The following is a 22,757-nucleotide window of genomic DNA, read 5'->3' as shown; positions in this document are numbered from 1 at the left end:
CTCCATAAAAAATACGCTGTGTTTTGGTTCAGAGTGGTCCTTTTTTGATCCTCTAAAAGGCACGGGGATTAAGCAAATGACAATGTAGAACACGGAATGGGTTATCTGAGAATCGGTAATAGGCAATGGCTTCCATGTGATTTATCATCATGTTAATTAGACTTTGACTCCATCAGTCTGCCAGAAAAAGTTAGACACCTCTGCACAGAGTGCACACACTTGATCTTAGAATGAGAAAGGTAGATGAGTCATTTCTGTTATAAATTTGTCATGACAGACAATGTCAGAATCTCAAGGCCAATAAGTCAGTGTCACTTACTGAGCCCTAACCTGGCCATATAATTATTTCTGGGCTTTTCCCCTTGAGTGCACCCACTGTCTTCCTATTTGACAAGGTATTAATTACCAGACCTGGGAAGTTCATTGTATCTGATTTCATTCAGTCACTCAAACTCATGTCAGTCTCTATGCATGTTACAGTTAGGCATGAGCAGGAAGGCCAGTGGAAAATAAGGACTAACTTGATCTCCACAAGTCCTCCAGGCAAACCTGAAATATCTATATATATTTGGATGTCAGGAAATTTTTAGTAGTTCACGCCATGTTATGTTTTTATTGTAATTGTCACTATTATTGCCATTAATAGAAAAATCTACCACATAATAAAAAATGTGATTTTTGCTACATGGCTGGACCACCTTTAGTGCAATTTTTGATTGAGAAAAAAAATTGTGCAGGTTTTTCCCAATTTGAAAAAATATATACTCCTGAAAATCAAATATAAAGTAAATTTTATATACCTAAAGACTCATCTTAAAATCAATTTCTCTGTTAAATGTTTTATCTCTGGGCTTTTGGCAGAGTTAAACACCTGTCCTTTGTGTCTGCAATACAACCACAGTCTACCTCGTAGGGCAATGTAATTCTTCTTCTTGTATTTCTCTTTTCCCCATTTCAAGCAAGTAGACGGAGCTTTATAATCCTCTTATTTTAGGTATGGCTTATGTTTCTGGGCCAAAGCCAAAGTTTCCTGCAACACACAATTTCTGGATTTTTTAAAAGCCTGAACCACTGAAGAGATACATAAGATGTGTTGGAGTTGTATGACATATAGAGGATTATACCTTTCAGGAGCTCCAACGAAGAGAATGGGGAGGTAGTGAAACTTGGACAGAGGTTCCAGAAAGATCAAGTATTCACATTCAACTCTGTGGCAACGCCTGAGAAGGTGGCATGGCTCAGAGGGCGGGCTGAGGGCTGAACCCTGATGGGGCATTCCCAGCCTCCCCCAAGATGCCCGTTACCCACACAGGTGCAGAAGCAGTAGAGTGCTGAATCTGAAGGGACTATGCAGGCTCCACAATGGCTATATTAAGCACTAGCCAGGGATGATGGCTGATCAATGATGGCAGGGACCTCCTGATGCTTTGGTCCATGTAAGATCCCTTGCTGGGTCACTTCCAGTAGTGGCTTCAGATACCTGCTCCCTGTTTGCCAGTTTAAAGTAACCAATGCCATCAGTAGTAATAGCAAATGTAACTACTTTTCTACAAAGTAGTAACAACTTTTCCCTCTACTTTTAAAATCTTTTTAAGGCCCCAGGTCTAATGCATGCTTTTGCCTAACCTACTTTGCAAAGTTAATCAAATCCATTTTATCCAAAGACAAAAGTGCTCTCGGGACCTTGGGACCTCTGATATCAAGTGGTGACCATGGTGACTCCAGCCCTTTTACTGACTATTTATTATGCTCAGCTACTACCTGTCTGAAATAGGTACATTATTGGGAATGAAGAAGAGAAACCCGGCCTTTGTCCTCTGCGGATAAGCAGATGGTTCTAGGAAGAAAGTCTAGAGAACAAAGAATGGATCTCAACTTGGAATCATCAAAACAGACTAAAGCCAAGTAAACAGAACTTAGGCTTACGTGAGTTAAGGAGGGGTAGGACCAGCCTTTAGAGATATCTGTTTACTCCTGGCAAGCTCTGTCTGCAGAATGGAAGGACAGGAATATATTGTCAGTTATCCATTTTTGTTGGGCTCAGCTAGCTCCTATCAATGAGTGTACAGGATTGAAAAGATAAATATTAGTCACAATGAACTTTAATGAACTTAGTTTAGAAACTTTTGGAATCCCCAGGCAGGCTCTAGTCCTGTTGCTGCCAGTAGAGACCCAATAACACATTTACTTTTGTAGTTCATCTCCCCAGTTATGTGGTACTCGTTCAATTTCCTTTATGTCCTAAATTAGTTCCCCTGTCTCCACTGGCATCGTCTTTCTTAAATCATAAATGCCTAGAGGTTAGGCACAGTGTCTGTTTAATTAGCTTTGTAAAATGCCTAGCCCAACTCTACACGCAGGAAATTATTAAATGTGCTTGGATAATGAGCCGATAGTTGATAAGTAGAAAAGGGCTGTAAGTCACTTAAAATAAAGATTGTATTTCTCATGATGCTTCTTTGCCTCTTTGGTTCTCTTTTTAGTTTATAGGAAGTATAATGGAGTCACTGGGGCACATAGGAAGCTGGTGTTTACTTCTCTCGACTAAAACATTTCCCAAGTTCATACTTGTGGACCTACATTGAACCAACATCCCCATGTGGATGCTTTGTTGGGTTATGGGAGTGCTTGATCCCAGTTCCTTGGATTGCCCCTATCCCATACCTGTATTCTCTCAGGAGGTACAGGCAGCTGGCATCAAGACATGCTTGCAGTAGATGTGAGCCTGGCCACAGGGGAATGAACATGTGGATGAAATGCATTGCTTTGTTCATTTGCTCAAGGCAGGGGCCAAATAACCTAAGTAAATGAAACCCCAGGAACCTTGTTAGTCAAAATATGAGTATAAATTAGCAAAGCTATAAGAAACAAGAATCAGTAATAAAAGAAAATCCAAACTTCTCTCTGAGTGGTCAAATATTGATATCCATTGTCCTTGAAATGTAAAGGATTGTAAATGTATCCCTGACAGAAAACCTAAGACACAATTGGACCAAAAAGGACAGGACTATTGTTGACTTTGACGATGGATGGGGAAGAAGGGAGCTCACACAGTGGTGAGAGCCTCAGAGCTAATGAGATCAGTGGTCTAGGAATTAAAAAGAAAAAAAAGCCTTGAAATGGGTGCCTGTAATATTTCTGGAGCAGTTATCACAAGTTGTCATATCCGTGGGTTCCTTTTCATTCAACTGCTTTAAGAGTCCGTCTGTTTAGATATCACACACTTGAAGACTTTTCTTGGCTGTTATTTACTGAAGGTGACACCTAGTAAAAGCTCTAAATGGGCTTATTAAACCATTCAATGAAGACTTTGGAGGAGGTCCTGGAAAGGAGAAATGATTATTATAGAGAAAAAGGACAAACCTCTGAAAGTTTTTGTCGCATTTGATTAATTACCTCAGGTTTAAACTGGAGGAGGAAGATGCAGGGGCCGTGCTCGCCGGCGGCTGCCTTTCCGCCACCCACCCTCGAGGAGACACAGCCGTTCAGGCAGTGTCAGCCATGCAGGTATTTATTTGTTCCCAGCCCTCCGCTCTTCTATCTCTGCTTTCTGCCTCCAGAGCTCATTCGGGCTTGTGTCTTCATCTATCAGCTTGAAGCAGATGGCTTCCACCTCCGTATTTCTGGCCTCAATCTTTCTTCTGAGTCTCTGTCACACATTAAAATTATTCAGTGGATGTTTCCACTTGGAGACTAAAATGTGGCCTGTATAAACCTAACTCATCACCTTCCATGAAAAAATGCTTGTCCCTTTTAACTTGTCCTATTTCTGAGGGACACCCCCCCCTTTTTTCTGTATTGCAAAAAGGAGATCCAGCAGTCACTACTGACTTATTCCTATTCCCAACTTCTCCCTAAGTAATCAGTCATTTGAACTAGTTGACTCTTTATCCCAATATCTGTTCCCACAACCTGGGCATTTCAGGCCCTTTTTTTGACAGACTTGGATTGTTTTATCCATCTCTGCACTGTATCTGTTTATGGTTTCTTTCAATCTTCCATAATAACGATGATTTGTATAACTGAGAACTTTCCCACTGCTCACTCACTTGATGCTCATACTAATTCTTGTGTGTGTGTGTGTGTGTGTGTGTGTGTGTGTGTCAGAGACAGAGAGAGTGAGAGAGAGGGACAGATAGGGACAGACAGACAGAAAGGGAAGGGAGAGAGATGAGAAACATCAATTCTTCGTTGCGGCTCCTTAGTTGTTCACTGATTGATTTCTTTTTTTTTTTTTTTTTTTTTTTTTTTTGTATTTTTCTGAAACAGGGAGGCAGTCAGACAGACTCCCGAATGTGCCCAACCAGGATCCACCCAGCATGCTCTGCCCATCTGGGGCATCATTCTGTTATAACCAGAGCCACTCTAGCGCCTGAGGCAGAGGCCACAGAGCTATCCTCAGTGCCCGGAGCAACTTTGCTCCAATGGAGCCTTGGCTGTGGGAGGGGAAGAGAGAGACAGAGAGGAAGGAGAGGGGGGAGGGGTGGAGAAGCAGATGGGCGCTTCTCCTGTGTGCTCTGGCCGGGAATTGAACCTGGGACTCCTGCACGCCAGGCCAACGCTCTACCACTGAGCCAACCAGCCAGGGCCACTGATTGATTTCTTATATGTGCCTCAACTGGGGGGCTACAGCAGACTGAGTGACCCCTTGCTCGAGCCAGCAACCTTGTACACAAGCTGGTGAGCCTTGCTCAAACCAGATGAACGCGCGCTCAAGCTGGCGACCTTGGGGTCTCGAACTTGGGTCCTCCACATCCCAGTCTGATGCTCCATCCAGTGCGCCACGGCCTGGTCAGGCGTACTAATTCTTATGACAACAGAAAACCAAAGCTCAGTGACTGATCAAGGTAACAGACATGCAGTGCTAGACTAGGTATCCTGATTCCAAATCTCTAGCTCTTCTTGATTCAAGTAGTCTTTTTTCACATCATATAATTTAGGAGTCTGGTCAGTGCCCTTGACATCTCCTCCCATCCTATTCCTGTCCAGGCAGTGGTAACAAATGACATTACACACTGAAAAGACTGTCTTAAATCTCAGGGAATCCTCCAGGTCCTAACATTTTACTCATTTCTCTCTCTCTGCCTCTTTTTTAATAGGTTATTTTTTTTAGACCAGTCTTAGATTCACAGGAAAATTGAGGAGAGGGTACACAGAGTTTCTCCATATACCTCTTCTCCTCTCACATATACAACATCCCTAACCATCAGCATCTAACACCAGATGCACTAGCACATTCTAATCACCCGAAGTTCATAGAAAACATTAAGATTCACTCTTAGTATTGTATGTCTTATGGGTTTTGATAGATGTGTAATAACATGTATCTACCACCATTGTAGTCTAATACAGAATAGTGCACTTCCCTAAGGATCCTCTGTGCGCTACCTATGTATTCCTACCACCACTCGAATGCCTAGAAACAGCTGATCTTTTAGTTTTGCCTTTGTCTCCATAGTTTTGCCTTTTCCATAATGAAATATAGTTTAAAATTATACAGTGTGTAGTCTTCCTATATTGGAATCTTTCACTTAGTAATATGCATTTAAAGTTTCTCCATGTCTTATCATAGCTTGATAGCTTATTTCTTTTTAATGTTGACTTTAATTTCATTGTATGAATGTACCACGGTTTATCCATTCACCTATTAAAGAATGTCTTGGTTGCTTCTCAGTTTTGATAATTATGAATACAGCTGCTTTATGTATGTTGTGTAGACATAAGTTTTTAACTCATTTGGGTGAATACCAAGGCATGCAATACTGGGTTATGTGGTAAAGATTATGTTTAGTTTTATAAGAAACCGACACATTGTTCTCCAAAGTGGCTCTGCCATTTAGCATTCCCATCAGCAAAGAACAAGGATTCCTATTGTTCCTGTCAGCATTAGTGTTGTCAGTGTTTTATTATTTTGTTAAAATTTTATTTAGAAAACTAAATTTAAAAGGTTGACATTGATCATTAAGTCTACAGAGGTTTCAGATAAACATTTCTATAGCATTTGAACTGTTGATTATCAAAGTCAAATCACTTTCTGTCACCTTATATTTGTCCCTCTTTATATGCTTCCCCTCCCTCTACCCCATATCCTCTTCCCCCTGGTAACCACTTCCCTTTTATCTATGTTTATGAGTCTCAGTTTTATATCCTACCTACGTGTGAAATCATACAATTCTTAGCTTCTTCTGATTTACTTATTTGACTCAGTTTAATGTTCTCAAGGTCCATCTGTGTTGTTGTAAATGGCAATATGTCATCATTTCTTAGGGCTGAATAGTATCTTGATATATATATGTTTCACAACTTTTTTATCCAATTCTCTATCAAGGGACACTTTGGTTATTTCCATGTCTTGGCTACTGTGAATAATGCTGCAATGAACAGGGGGGTTAATGTGTTTTTATTTACCAATGTTTTTGAGTTTTGGGGGTAGATACCCAGTAGAGAGGTTGCTGGGTCATATGGGTAGTTCTAGTCTTAATTTTTTGAGGAACCACCATAATTTCTTTTATAGTGGTTGTACTAATTTGCATTCCCACCAGCAGTTTCTGTCAGCATCCAGCACCAGATGCACTGACACATTATAATCACCCAAAGTTTAGAGTAAACATTAGAGTTCACTGTTAGTATTGTATGTCTTGAGGGTTCCTCTTGTCAGTATCTTAAATGTTAGCCATTGTGATAGGTATAAGTGGTATGTCTTTGTTGCTTTAAATTCCAATTCTTAATGATGTATGATGTTGAGTATCTTTTTCTGTGCTTATTTGCCATCTGTATATATTCTTTGGTGAAGTGTCTGTTTCTATCTTTTGCACAGATTGTTTTTTTATTGTTGAATTTTAAGAGGTTTTTTGGTATACTTTTTATAACAGTCCTTTTTCATATATGTCTTTTGCAATGATTTTCTCCCAGAGGGTGGCTTGTCTTTTCATTTTTTGGCAGTGTCTTTTACAGAACAGTTTTTGCAGAGAAAACATTTTACAGAAGCCCAACTTATTCTTTTTTTTTTTCATGGATGTCTTTGGTATTATATCTAAAAAGTAATTGCCAAACTAAAGATCATCACAGTTTTCTCCTATTTTACCTTTTAGGAGTTTTATATTTCACACTTAGGTCTATGATCCATTTTAAGTTAATTTTTTTTTATTTCTTGTGTTTAGATTAAATTTTTTTTGCATGTAGAAGTCCAGTTGTTTCATCACCATTTGTTGAAAAGACTATCATTTCTTCATTCAATTGGTTTTGCTTCTTTGTCAAAGATCAGTTGACTATGCTCTATGTTTATTTGTTATTTTTACTATATTTTTTAGATTTATTTCTGGGCTTTCTACTCTGTTACATTGATTTGTCTATTCTTTTATTATTTATTATAGTATTATTTGTCTTGATTATTGTAACCTTATTAGAAAATCTTAAAGTTGGCTTCTGTCAGTCCTCTGACTTTGTTCTTCTTCAATATTGTGTTGACTATTCTGGGTCTTTGGCCACTCTATATAAACTTTAGAATCAATTTGTTGATATCCACAAAATAACTTGCTGGATTTTGATTGAGATTATATTTAATCTATATATCAAGTTTCAAAGAACTTGCATCTTAACAATAATCAGTCTTCCTGTTCATGAGCATAAAATATTTCTCCATTTATTTAATTTTTCTTTGATTCCTTTCCTCTGAGTTTTATATTTTTTATGTTGATCTTGCATGCATTTTGTTAGTTTTATACCTAACTATTTTGGGGGGGAGTGGTATTAACCTGAATTGTATCTTGTTTTTAATTTTAAATTCCAGTTGTTTATTATAACTGTATAGGAAAACAATTGAATTTTACACATTGATCTTACATTAATCTCGAAGCAACTTTGTTATAATTGCTTATTAGTTTCAGGAGATTTTTGTTGTTGATTCTTACAGATTTTCTATATAGATAAATGGTAACTGTAGATAAAGAAAATTTTATTTCTTCTTTTCTAATTCATATACCTTATATTTCATTTTCTTGTTTTTTTTTTTTTGTTTGTTTGTTTGTTTTTTGTACTAACTAGAACTAAAGCAGTGGTGAGAGGGGATATCTCTGCCTTCTTCCTGATCTTAGCAGGAAAGTTTCTAGCATTAAGTCAGATATTTTTTCTGTATTATCATGTGATTTTTTTCTTTAGTTGGTCGATATGATAGATTACATTACTTGATTTTCAAATGTTGAATCAGCCTTGCACACCCAAAATGAATCTCTTTTGGTTATAGTGTATATTTTTAATACATTGTTGCATTTCATTTGTTGATGTTTTGTTGAGGATTTTATATCTATGTTCATGAGGGATACTGGCCTATAGTTTTCTTTTCTCATAATGTCCTTGTCTGATTTTGATATTAGAGTACAGCTAGCCTCATAGAAGGAGTGAAGAAGAATTCCCTCTACCACCATATTCAGGATGACATTTGAGAGAATTTAGAGCTTTTAGAGAATAATATTTTCCTTAAATGTTTCATAGAATTTACTAGTGAACCTATGTGGTCCTGCTACTTTCTTCTTTGGAAGGTTATTAATTATTGGTTCAATTTTTTTAGCTACAAGTGTATTTAGATTGTCTATTTCTTCTTGTGTGAGTTTGGGTACATTGTCTCTTTCAAAAAATTGGTCCATTTCATCTAAGATATCAAGTTTGTGTATATAGTGTTATTAATAATATTACCTTATTATCTTTTAATATTTATGCAGTCTGTAGTGCTGTTCCCTTTTCTGTTTTGATATTAGTAACTTGTGTTTTTCCTCTCTTTTTTTCTCCCATTAGTTAGGCTGGCCAGAGGCTTATCAGTTTCATAAATCTTTTCAAAGCTTTAGTTTTGTTATTTTTCTCTATTGAATTCCTGTTTTAAATTTAATTGATTTTTGCTCAAATTTTTATTATTTATTTTCTTCTGATTACTTCGGACTTAATTTGCTCTCTTTTTTTAGTCCCTTAGGTGGAAGCTTAGATTATTGATTATAGATCTTTTTTCTTTTGTAAAATATGGATGCAATTCTATAAATCCTCCACTAACCACTGCTTTCACTTATATTCTATACATTTTGATAAGTTGTCTTTTCTTTTTTTATTTATTTCAAAAAATTTTTAAATATCTTTTGAGATTTCTTCTTTGACCTATGTGTTTAGAAATGTGCTATATAATCTCTAAATATTTGGAAACTTTCTAGTTATCTTTCTGTTATTTATTTCCAGTTTAATTTTATTGTGGTCTGAGAACATGCACTATTTGATTTTTATTCTTTAAAATTTGTTAAGGTGTGTTTTATGGCTCAGATGTTTTGGTATTTCATGTGAGCTTAAGAAGAATGTGTCTTATGGTGTTGTTGGATTGTGTATTCTATAGATGTCAATTAGATCAACTTGATTGATGATGCTGTTGAGTTCAACTATATTCTTACTAATTTTTGCCTACTGGATCTGTCTATTACTGATAGAAGGGTATTGAAGTCTCCAACTGTAGTAGTGGTTTTATCTATTTTTCTTTGTAGTTCTATCAGCTTTTGCCTTATATCTCCTCACAATATGTTTAGTTTGTCTTTTTTTGCTCAAATATGTTTAGTTTGTCTTTCCACACCCCTTTAGCTTGGGAGCATGGCCTAATTAAATGTTCTGCTCATCTCTGTTTCAGAGTTCCACCTAACGTTCTGGTAGTCCTGTTTTCACATGTTGTGGCCAAGTTCAAGCTGAATGCTCTGATTTCATCCAGTGTCCCAGGTTCTACCTGTTGGGAAGGGACAACCAGCTATACCACCTAAATACCTAAATTAATCCCTCCATATTTCTGCTAGCCAGCTTTTTGTAGGCATATCATGTGGCAGTGTACATGGGCTTCAGTATTTTCTTCCAACATTAACAAAATGAATGTAGGGACAGGTGTCCTCTTTATTGGTCCCTGCATAGTGCCAGGAGCATTGTTGGCACTTAATTCATATTTGACAGTTGAATGAGCATGTTAGTATACAGCTGCAGGAAGAGACTTTGTGATCTATCTTTTGAGTTTGAAAAAATAAAGGATAAAGATGAAGACTTTTTAAAAAGAAGAAGTAAAAAAGACAGTTCTTTTTAATCAAAATTTCTGTTCACTTAAAGAAAAAAATACCAATGTATAGTCTGAAAGTAATAATGCATTTAGAGTTATGAGATCTTGACATGAGTTCTCACACCATCATCTTGTACAATTTACTTCTCTCAGCTTTAAATAATACCTCGTGGAGTCATTGTGAGACTGCAATGAGATGTGATGCTTTACGAATGCTATTAAATATTTCCGTTACATCTTCATTAAGGCTGAGAGTATGATTATCACATATTGGTTCACAGATAACTGTTTGAAAAATAGTGTTTGAGCATATGTATACAAAAAAGAACAGTCTCTGACACACAGTTCACTTTTTCATTTTTGTTTATAGAGAGGTGAATCCTGATTTCACTGTTTAAAAGTTCCTACATTGTGTTACTAGTTTGCAGAATTTGAGATTAATGCTTAGTGGATGTTTACAAAAACATGATTTTATTTCTGTAGCATGAGTTCATGCTATTGGGCTTACACCATCTGTCAAGTATAAGCTTACTTCAATTCTCAGCTACTAATTCTAATTAATGAATGTGTAATGGAAGCATTGAAAAAAAATCTCTTTCATCATGAAGAAGTGAGGCCTGAAATTATTCGTTGGTTTTGTATGTGCCCTTTTTGTTTGTTTATATAAGGTTTATTGCCAAATGGAGATTTTATTCTCTATTGCCCCAGCTGAACTAATATTTTTCCCTAATAGAATTTCTAAAATATTACTTATGTAGTATATATGGGCTTTCTTTCTTAAAATGTAAATAATTTCAAAGAGGTCTTTTTCCAGAACCTGAAATTCTATTTAGTTTTTATTAAAAATGGTTTTGAAACAAGTTCAACAAAGGACTCAGTGGGAGGACACTTCTAGATTAGCAACTCACTTGTTAATTCCTGTCTCTTCCCCACAAGAGAAATCACAGATTACTGTCTTCCAACCTAGGCTCCGTCTTCTCCAGTCAGCTCTAGCCATGGAACAATCTTAATTATACAGTCATGTCCACACTGGGTGGGGTTGGAGTTAGTCGTGTTGCTATAGACCTGCCCCCTCAGTGAGCCCTCAACAGCTGCTCTGATCAATTTGTGCAATGTTCTCTCCTCTCCCCAAGGAGAGCACACAGCCTATACAGTCTACATGGAACACACTCTCCCTTAGCACCCAATGCTGCTCTGACCACAGTGTTAGCTGGCCACATACTGTGAGGAAGACTAACATAGAACTGTCTTTACTTATTTAAGGGGATAGAAGATTTGGGAATAGGTAAATAGTTATAGGATACTGTTTTTTTCCCAGTTAAATCTTTCTTACAGAGGGTTGAAATATTTTAGCCTGTAAACCTCTCTTAAAAAGATTTTGGTTACTTAATTTTCAAAGTGTCTTTAGCAGATGACTGCTCTAACTAGATATAAATTGATAACTTGGTGCAGTGCGTTAATAGCATATTGTTATTTCTTGAGCCTGCTTGTTTAACTTATACCAAGTGGATACATTGGAAAGAAAAGAAATGGTATAACAAAAGGAATTTGGAAGAAAATTTCATTAGAATATCAAGTCTTATGTACTATTTTCAACAAATTTAAAGAGTCAAATTTAACTCACTAGAGCTTAAATACCTTACACACTGTAAGTATAAATAATTTAATGTAAAAGTACTATTTTGGGCAATGCAAACAAATATGAGAATTTTATTGCAAAGTCTATGTGTAATCTTGAAGAAATCACATGCCAATCCATTCAAATTTTTTGCTGCTAGCCAGAAGTTTGACAAAATTTTAGAGAACATGAATTGATTGTATCTTGTGTTGTCACAGTTGCTATTATTCTAAGCTGTATAGAATATATTGTTCTAACTGCCTTAAAGTCCAAAGGGAACCACAAAATACCTTTGCAATCTACTTGGACTTAAAATGTAAAACTAATGCAAGATTGTGGGAAGGAGGGAAAAGAGTGCTGAGCATTGCAGTTAACTTTTCTTTTTAATGCTTATTCTTCTTTAAAACTCAATACTGGCTTTCTGGTTAAAGATTTTTAGAATAAAGATCTTTCTGTCCCTCTATCAACATTAACAACAACTTAAAAAAATAGGAGACAGAAGTAGTTAACTTGTAATAATGCCGGTGACCATGGCCAGACAGGTCCACATTGGATTCAGGAAGGCGGCAGAGAAACTGTGGAGCTGGAAAGCTTCCCATTTAATAGTCTTGCAATGGCAAATGAGCAAAAAGGCAAAGGAAAACTGCTTTTCAGGCAAACAAACAGAAAAATGGCCCATCACAGTGGGGGGCAGGCAGTATGCAATATGCCCTGAGGGCAAGCACCTGTAGCCTTACATAAACTACAGTCTACACATGTGGCATGGCCATATGCTCATGCACTAATCAGGCAAAGTGCAAGTGAGCGAGCCTAACACAGCTGTTTTCCCAACATTGCCCCCCTTTAGGGTTGCTCGCCCCACAATCTCTGTGACAGGTATCTTCTGCGATGGTACCTGTGTGAGGAGTGGGGTACATTATATAACAGAGACTACATCAACAGCACAAGTCATACAACTATAACAAAGGTGCCCTTCACAATGTCTCCCTGAGCACTCTGCCCAGGGAGTTAACTGGAGGCCCACCTCACGCCCTCTTGCCCCATGGTAGGTGAAAAGGCCTATAGAGTCCAGGGCCATGTCCAGTGGTAGAATTCAGCCAGTTTGCACCGGTTCAGCAGAACCCATACCTAATTTTTTTGTTGAGTTTGGCGAACCAGTTGTTAAAATGGCACTTTTAATCAGGGTTCTCTCTAAGGTGGGCACCTGTGCAGCTGCCCAATATGGAAATCACAAAATCACATTCTTTACTCTTTTCTAACGTTCATCTGTGCAACAGTGTATTCTAAGCATCCATAGTGATGTTCATTCTGTCCATATGAGAAAAAAAATTGATGGAACTATGCTTGTAATATTTATTTATTCATTTCATGAAACTCATTATACCTTTGATGAAATACTACATTTTAATTCCCTCACGTTTGTTACTTCAGTAAACAAACATATAATGTGAAGAGGAAAAGTGCCAAACAACCTGGAGGTGACAAGCTGTCACTGGAAATATCTTAAGTAACAGTTTTATTGGTTTTTGTCAGTATTATTTAATTTTTTTAATTAATATTTTAAAACATAATATTACATGTTATAACATAATCTAGTTTTGTGTACCTCTTTTATTGTTCTTATTTAAGTATTAAATGCATGAAATAATAAACTACCTTTTGGTATATTGGGGTTTTTTTATACTTAAAACAGTCATGAGAGTAGAGAACCGGTTGTTAAATATTTGAATCCCACCACTGGCTCTGTCCATTGAAACTGTAAACTGTCCTGGGCACATCTCTGCAACTGGACGGGACCAGCTTCCCAGTGCAAGATAGCCTCCATAAGTGCTGCGCCCCATCCCCTCATCAAGGTCTCTTACAGCATTGTCCACAAGAGGTGTGCCCATCCATCAGGGGATCTGGTGACCCGCTCTGGTCACAGTCCAATAGTCCATTATACCGCTCAAAGATCAGTCCACAATAGACAGCCCAGCTGTCTCTGCAAATCACCAAGCTAAAGGTCCATTACAGGCAACTAGCCATACAGCTCTTTATTAACGGATGTCAGCACCTTTCCATAAGTGCTCTGTCCATTGCCGCAAGCTCCATCCAAACCCCTCAGGTCCAAGCTCATAGGACCTGCCAGGGTCAAACACATTGAAAGCCTGTGCTGCCTTGACAGTTTTTGATGCTGCTGCTGCTGCAATAAAGCACCTTTTATTTTCTAAGGTCAACACCTGCTGCACATTAGAAGGGGACCAGTAGATTGTCAGATCTGCATGGGGCCTCTGGCCCCCCTGCCCATACGTGGTAGGTAGATTGTTCAGCCTTCCACCTATTCAAACTGGGACAATAGGTCTTGTGGATCTTCTCTCCCTCAGCTGTCTCCATCATGTATCTTGCAATCATGCAACCCGAACACCAGCCATTTTCTTGGCAGCTGCCAGGGCCACCTGCTTTCCCTACTTTTTTTGGCAGCTGGAACCTCTGTTCTGGCTCAAGCTGCCACCAAAACTCTAACAGGACTCTATTAGACCTGCCATCTAATTTCTCCCTATCTTCCCTGGCCTCAATCAAATCTACTCACATCAGTGTTTGAGTAACCTTTACATTTCTCTTGTTAGTCAGGGGTGGGAGGGGCAGCATGGGCAGCAGCCCTCACAACTTTCTGATTTTGTGCTGCCTCCAGCTTCCCCAAATCTGCCATAATCTGTGTAACCAAATGGATGGGCTGCCCCATGTAGGGGCTCAAGGTAGCCACTAGTGACCCAAAAAGGACTGATGGGGTGTTACAGAGAATAAGGTCCCTCGCCCCTGGCATAAGTACTTCCTCATCTGGCCCATGGGACCTCAGGTTGAAAGCAGAATTCCTCACCCAGTTCCCAGAGGACCTTCTGCAGCTCAGTGTATGTCTACCCCTGACTTACTGCCCCCAGCAAGTCTCCAGCATTCAGCCAGACTGTATGAATGGCAGCCATCACCCATTCTCATAGGATATGGTTTCCTGGGTTGCCATGGCAGTTCTGAAGACGCTGCCTCACAGAGGAGTGTGTGGTAGTGGTGGCCAATTTCTCTATCTCTGTTCCAGAAAGCATGATGCCAACCACCCATATGTCCCACAACTGCAGCAACCAGGCTGCCAGGGGCTTGGTGGATTTCTGCCTGAATTTTGCCCCTGACTCCATCAGCTCTGCCTGGGTGTAGGGCTGGATCACAGAGTGCTCTACTAGCTGTGGTGGGAGAGGAGGTTGTGCCTGCACCTAAGGTACTCTTGGCTATTGAGTTTTTACCTTCTGGGTGGCCCCCAGCTGGGTTCTGAGTCTGCCTATGGCAGTTTCAGCACAAATGTCCTCCTCAGAAGAGGAGGAGTTGGAAACACCTGCTTCTGCCGACTCAGACCCACCCTGCTGGCATGGATGCAGCTCCATCTTCAGCGCCCACTTCGGCTCCTGTGGCTGCTGGCTCTCAGCCTGAACCTGAAGCTCGAGCTCTTGAAGCTGCAGTTGTTTCTCTAACTACTGTTGCTTCCAACATTTAGCTTCTAAGGCAAACTGCAGCTTGCGAACCCATAATTCCTTCTCCAGAGACTGTCCAGTTTCAGGCACTGTTGGTGCTCAGCCTGCATTTCACACTGAGCTCTCAGGAGTGGTTGGCCTCCTCCAGTACTTGTTGCAGTTCAAGCCATTGCTGGTTCTCAGCCTGTATCCTGAACTGCAGTTCTCAAATCTGTAACTCTTTCTTCAGGGATCATTCCAGCTCATGCCATTGTTGGCACTCAGTCTGCATCTCATCCTGGAGTTTTTGACCTTGGGCAGCCTCTTGCACAGAGCTCTCAGTTTCTTCTCACTGGACTGTAAAAAAAAACCCAGCCCACAGTCCCCAAAAGGACAGCCATGGGGAACCATATGCTGGAGAACAATGACCACTCCTTTATTCCACCCTTCAAAGGTTTTGGTGGCTCCATACCAATCTGATCCAAATCCTGGCCACTATGCCAGATGTAATGTAACACTGGATTCAGCCAGACAGTCTGGTTCCAGACTGTGGAACCAGAAAGCTTTGGGTGATTCTCATTTAATAGAATCTCACAACAATGAATGAACAAACAGGCAAGAGAACACCGTTTCTCAGTCAAACAAACAGCAAAATGGCCCCTCACAGGTGGGCAGGCAATCCACTATCTTCCCTGAGGGCAAGCATCCATAGCCTTACATTGACTATACACACATGTAGCAGCCACATGCTTATGCGCTAATCAGGCAAAGTATTGTACAAGCGAGCAAGCCTAACACAGCTGTTTTCCCAAAACTTGTCTTTGACGAAATTAGAAAATACTCTAAACTCTGAGTTGAAAAATAAAACAAAAGCTGCTAACTGGAGTAAACACTGAACCAAGGGTAAGGTTGTGTGAGTGGCAAGACCAGGAGACTGCTGAGAGATGAACATGGACTCATGGACTCTCCAGATCTCAGAGTGCAAAGTGAAAGCTTCCCTAGAGTTGGCAGCCTACACAGCCTGAGGCACAAGGCTTGGGTATTTGTGAATCACAGAAGGGTCTCTGGACTACTCTAACTCCAAAGATTAGAGATGTAGGTGGGGCTAAATGCTTAATTGAAGGCAGGATCCCATCTTAGGGCACCACCTCACATTTTATCATCATGTCTCCTTAGACTCCTATTGGCTGTACCAGTTTCTTGATTTTTAAAACTGCTTTTGATGACTTTGATACACATGTGGAGCAGCCACATGTTTTGATAGGTTTGAAGAGTTCTGGTCAGGTATTTTGTAGGATGTCCCTGAGTTGATATCTGTCTGATATATTTCTCATGATTAGATAGTGGTTATGGGTTTTGGGGAGGAAGCACCATTATGGTCAAAATGTATCAAGGGTATATATGTTTAGTGCTGTTAATATTAACCTTGAACATCTGCCTGAGATGGTGTTTGTCAGATTTCTTGATTGTAAAATTACTCTTTCCCTGCCTTTCCATACTGTTCTCTTCAGGGGGACATTACTGTGCGTAGCCCACCCACACTTAAGGAATGGAGAGTTTAGCCACCCCTCCTTGAGGGAACAAAATCTACATAGATTATTTGGAGTTCTTCTGCATGGGAAATTTGTCTGTTCTCTTTTCTTCATTCATTCAATCATTCAATTCATCATTTACTATTTATATCAGAATGGACTCATGACTATTTCTTTTATACTTTGGGTTAATTCAGTACTACGTATTTTGTTGCTCAAATTGTTTAATCTTTGGGAACATTTTCAGTTGCCTCCTGTGTCTTTTTGACACACTCCTGTCATTGCACATTTTTAAAGCAGGTTTTAACTTTCTTGCACTACTAAGTACTTCAAGTTAATTTTGTGTATTGCTTGCTCCAGTCCTAAAAATCAGCCATTTCTTGACAATAGTAATAAAGACAAGATCTGGGCACTAAATGTGTCACTGACGTGTTAAAGCTTCTAGGCTCTCTCAGCTGAAAGAACAAAGAAATACCTGTGTGTGCTGACTAATGCATGTATATGTCCATATATATATAGACATATATCCATATGTATCTCTATTAAGCTAGGCATTAGTTCATCCTAATGACTTCAATACTCATCTAGTACCTCATGAATCATACTAGACTTCTTCCCTTTCTTGTCTGTAATCTTTTATTTTGTAGTGAGATACCTGACTTCCACTATGTGCATTTACTTAATTTACTTAATCCATCTACTTATTTATTAAATTCCAGTATATATTATAGTGGTTTCACCAGCACTCCCACAGGGAACAATTTTATCAACTAGAGTAAAGTGCTTCCGTGTGGTTACTTTGCATTTAGTCTTACAGAATCTACTTATTTTAAAAGTTACTTACCTAGCATATTTATCCCTTCTCCCTTCAGTGAGGTGGTTTATATATTTATATATAATATAGTTGGGCTATTGTGTCACAGTCTGCATTTCATCCTGGGATCCCACAACCTTCTAAATTATTTTTTTAATTGTATATACAGGGAGTCCTTGGGCTACAACAGTGATATAACCTGAATTTTGGTGTAAGTCGAAACACACCCTAGCCTAAGTCACTTACCTATCCTAACACAGTTGTAAAATCATAATCTAGAACATAAAAACACAACCAAGCCACAGAGAAAGGAAAAGGACATAAATATACTGTACTGTACACTGTACTGTGTATTCTTCCCCCAAATGAAACCAAACTGGTTCACCCACATGGTCTGTAAGTACTATGCTAATGGTATAAGCTGAAATACTCATGTCTCAAGTTTTTAAACTTTTTATGGGAGTGAGCGTTGTAAACTCAAAATGTCATATGTCAAGACTGTCGTAACCTAAGGACCCTGGTATTAAGGTTCACTCTTTGTACTGTAAAGTTCTATGGGTTTTGATAGATGCGTGATGTCATGTGTCTATCATTACAGTATCATACAGAATCGTTTTACTACCCCCTGAAACCCTGTGCTTTACCTATTCAACCCTTTCTCGAGCCCCTGAATTTTGGCAACCACTGATCTGTGTACTGTTTCTATAGTTTAATATCACATAAATGGAATCATATAGCATGTAGCTTTTTAAGAATGGTATCTTTTACTTAGCAATATGCACTTACGACATGCCCCATGTCTTTGATTGGCTTGATAGCTCATTTTTTAAATCATTCAATAACAGTCCATATTTTATCACTGAATAATTATATCACAATTTGTTTATTCACATATTGAAGTTCATCTTGGTTGCTTCCAGTATTTTGGCAGTTTGAATAAAGCTTCTATAATTATTCACATAAACATTTCTGTGTAGACATAAGTTTTCAAATCAGTTAGGACCCCTAGGACTTTGCTGTATTGGGTAGTAAGATTATGTTTAGCTTGGTAAGAAACTGCCAACTCTCTTCCAAAGTAGCTGTAGCATTTTGAATTCTCACCAGCAATGAAAGCGTATTCCTGTTGCTCCATCCTCACCAGCAACTCATGGCTTCAGCTATTTGAATTTCAACCATTCTCAAAGCCTATGTAGTGGTATTTTATTACTGTTTTAGTTTTTATTTCCCTGATGATATGTGATGTTGAGCATCTTTTCATATGCTTACTTACCATCCATATATTTCCTTTGGTGAGATGTCTGTTTAGGTCTTTGCTCATTTTTTAACTGGGCAATGATTTTTTAATTTTTATTTCGAAGATGTTTCTGCGGGCCTCAGCTTGTTCTTTCTCTGTTTTCTTATCTTTGAGTAAGGAGATACCCACCAGGCCTGGCATTTGTATTCTAACACCAATGTAGGCTTCTCTTGGCACCTGTCACCATTCACCCAGAGCTCAGAGGAATCTCCTTGACTTTTAGAGGGCATAGGATCATTATACCTGACAGTCATTTACCTTCTATGGATTTGCTGAGCTGGAAAAGAACCTGTTCTTGCTTCTTCTGCCTGATTCTGTGACATGTCAACATAAATTACTCTTAATAATTTAAATCCATCTGTAGTATTCTCTTGTCTAATTTTATTTATAAAAAACTTCGTGAATCTGTCATTTCCATGACTCTGTGTATCCTGGTCCTTCCTTTATGGCCAGCACATCTGAGGGGCAATCAATGCACCAGGCCTAATTTTTACTTTCAGCTGCACTGAATTACTTGGAATTATAGTCTAACAGATGAGAAAGAAAGTTATTGATGCATCAGATGGAGGATATTGTAGTGATTGCTCTAGTCTAGAAAACAGATATTCCAGTAAGAGTGTGACTGCCAGCTTCCTCAGATATCCTGCATTCCCAAGGACAGCAACACAATGGAAGAGAGAAAGAAAACTCACCATACACAGTTCCAATGGTGGGATTCATCTGGTTCGCACTGGTTTGGCAGAACTGATACCTGTTTTTTTGTTGAGTTCGGAGAACCAGTTGTTAAAATGGCACTTGTAACCAAGGTTCTCTCTGAGGTAGACACTTGGGCAGCCGCCCAATGTAGAAATCACAAATTTACATTCCTTACTGTTCTTTAACATTCATCTGAGCAACAGCATGTTTTAAGTGCCCATAGTGATGTTCATTCTGTCCCTAGGTAAAAAAAAATTGCAAGTGAAGATGCCAATCAAGAAACAATATGGAAATATCATAAATAACAGTTTCATTGTGTTTTTGGGTCAGGTATTATTTAATATTTTTTATTAATATTTTAAAACTCTTTCTTATAACATAATTTATTTTTGTGTACCTCTTGTTCTTATTTAAGTATTAAATACATGGTGAAGTAATAATGTCTTTGGGTATATCATTTTTTATACTTAAAACAGTCATAAGGACAGAGAACTAGTTGTTAAATTATTTGAATCCCACCACTGAACAGTTCCCATTGTTAATCTCTTAAAAATAAGCCTGGCACTTTGCTAAGCATTTTCTATACATGATGATATTTCATTCTGAAAGCAACCCTCTGAGATGGAACAACTGTCCTCAATGTACAGATAAGGGAATATAAAACTTAGAGAAGCAGTTGAGGACACACTTAATAAGTAGCAGAGCTGAGATTCAAACTCAGGATAGTCCAACTCCAAAACCCAAGCTGCCAACCAATAAATTCCTTTTTCTTGTCAGGCCCACATTTGTGTTTCCCTCCATGAAGATTTCTCCTTAGAGCCTGGAAGGTGGGGATTAATAATCATAGTTCCAGTTCTGTGGTAATTTTGTATTTTAATGATTAATAAATTTGAGTCAATTGAACTACAAGTTGCTTACTAGCCGCCATCTTTATCCATCTCTACAATTGACATTAGAATAATGAAGTTATAAAAACAGGCTTCAGCATCTAAATTAAAATCCACGTTTCTGAGTTACAAAGTACCTCACTGCTATGCTTTATTTCAATGAAGGAAGATACTGTAAATATAGCACGTTTCATTTAAAAACTTGTCTACCTTTATGCCATTCATCATCAAGCCATTTTGGGAAGCAGGAGAATTTAAATGCCCCTTATGAAATTTGAAGTTAAAACTGTTGAATTCTCTGATATTTAAAAATCTATCTATAATTATTAATAGAAAAAAAAAACAAGCAGTGATATCATTTCCAAAACAGGAATGAGGCATAAATGTTTTGGATCCTTTTTTTTTATTTTTAACAGGGACAGAGAGAGAGAGTCAGATAGAGGGATAGATAGGGACAGACAGACAGGAACAAAGAGAGGTGAGAAGCATTAATCATCAGTTTTTTGTTACGACACCTTAGTTGTTCATTGATTGCTTTCTCATATGTGCCTTGACCACGGGCCTTCAACAGACTGAGTAACCCCTTGCTCGAGCCAGCGACCTTGGGTCCAAGCTGGTGAGCTTTTTGCTCAAGCCAGATGAGCCTGCGCTCAAGCTGGTGACCTCAGGGTCTCGAAGGTCTCGAATCTGGGTCCTCCGCATCCCAGTCCAATGCTCTATCCACTGTGCCACTGCCTGGTCAGGCGTTTTGAATCCTTTTTAAGTGCCCCCGTTTTATTCTGTTTTATGTCCTAAATCTATTAAAGTTAATTTTTTAAGTTAAAAAATCTAACCCTGGCCGGTTGGCTCAGTGGTAGAGCATCAGCCTGGTGTGCAGGAGTCATGGGTTTGATTCCTGGCCAGGGCACACAGGAGAAGTGCCCATCTGCTTCTCCACCCCTCCCCCTCTCCTTCCTCTCTGTCTCTCTTCCCCTCCCGCAGCCAAGGCTCCATTGGAGCAAAGTTGGCCTGGGCGCTGAGGATGGCTTTATGGCCTCTGCCTCAGGTGCTAGAGTGGCTCTGGATTCAACAGAGCAATGCCCCAGATAGGCAGAGCATCGCCCCCTGGTGGGCATGCCAGGTGGATCCTGGTCAGGTGCATGCGGGAGTCTGTCTGACTGCCTCCCAGTTTCTAACTTCAGAAAATACAAAAAAATAAAATAAAATCTATGTGCTTAAATATATCATTTGGGACATAGTGTTGACTTCAACCAACAGAACTTTTTATGTTATGTCTGGTGTTATCATCCTGGTGCAAGACTTGATTCCTTGTATTTGGCTCGTTACAGTAATCTACCAGGTATACCTATCCCTGGTGCCCTTTCTTCTTCTTCAAAACATAAACACGTGCAGCACTGTGCTGCTAACTGCGTCAATGAGAATAAGTACGTAAATAAATATTAGTTCCATTTCTCTCTTCATAACTAGACCCTTACAAAAATATAGCTTTGTTTATCAAAGTATGCCTTATCTACCATTTTTAAAAACAAGTCGTGTCTTTCCCTGGCTTTGTACATTATATTATCTGTTTTCTATGACTGGCATGTACTTCATTCCATACATTCTCCTAAAGGTGTCAGTTCTTTCCTTGCTCAGCTTCACTGCTGACATGGAGGAGGACTTTCTTCTGATGGATCAGCCTGTTATTTCCTAAGCTCAGAACCTGGGTATATATCCCTTGTCCTAACGATATATGTGTGGTGACTTACAGGTATGTAAGCCACAGACTGAAGTCCTACTGTATTTTTCCAGTCTGCAAAAATCTGGATTCCATGTAAGTTTCTTTATACCACTATAGATGTTCCATGTTAGGAATCCAAACTAGCCCTGGGATCCAATCCTTTCTTTTTTTCTTTCTTTTTTTTTTTTTTAGGTGAGAGGAAGAGAAATAGTGAGACAGACTCCCACATGTGCCCTGATCGGCATCCACCCAGCAACACCATCTGGGGCAGATGCTTGAGTACTGACCTGTTTTTAGCATCTGAGGCTGATGTGCTCGGACCAACTAAACTATCCTCAGCATCCAAGGCCACGTTCAAATCAATCAAGCCACTCGCTTGGGAGGAGAAGAGGAAGAGAAGGGTGGGGAGAGAGAAGCATATGGTCCCTTCTCTTGTGTGCCCTGACTGGAAATCGAACCTGGGATCTTTATGCCAGGCCACTGCTCTATCGACTGAGTCACTGGCCAGGGCCATTCAATCCTTTTAACTGGGATCCTAATGCTTTCTAAATCTGGATAGCTTCTTCTCTCAAGGGCTATTGCCACCTCTGTCTGGGGTCTCAAGCTGAAAAAATTAATCCACACACAATATCACACCTAACTTTGTCAGTTTCT

Source organism: Saccopteryx bilineata, chromosome 1, assembly GCF_036850765.1.
Source record: "Saccopteryx bilineata isolate mSacBil1 chromosome 1, mSacBil1_pri_phased_curated, whole genome shotgun sequence".
Classification (NCBI taxonomy): domain Eukaryota; kingdom Metazoa; phylum Chordata; class Mammalia; order Chiroptera; family Emballonuridae; genus Saccopteryx; species Saccopteryx bilineata.
The sequence above is the reverse complement of the archived record's forward strand: the minus strand, read 5'-3'. Positions refer to the sequence as shown.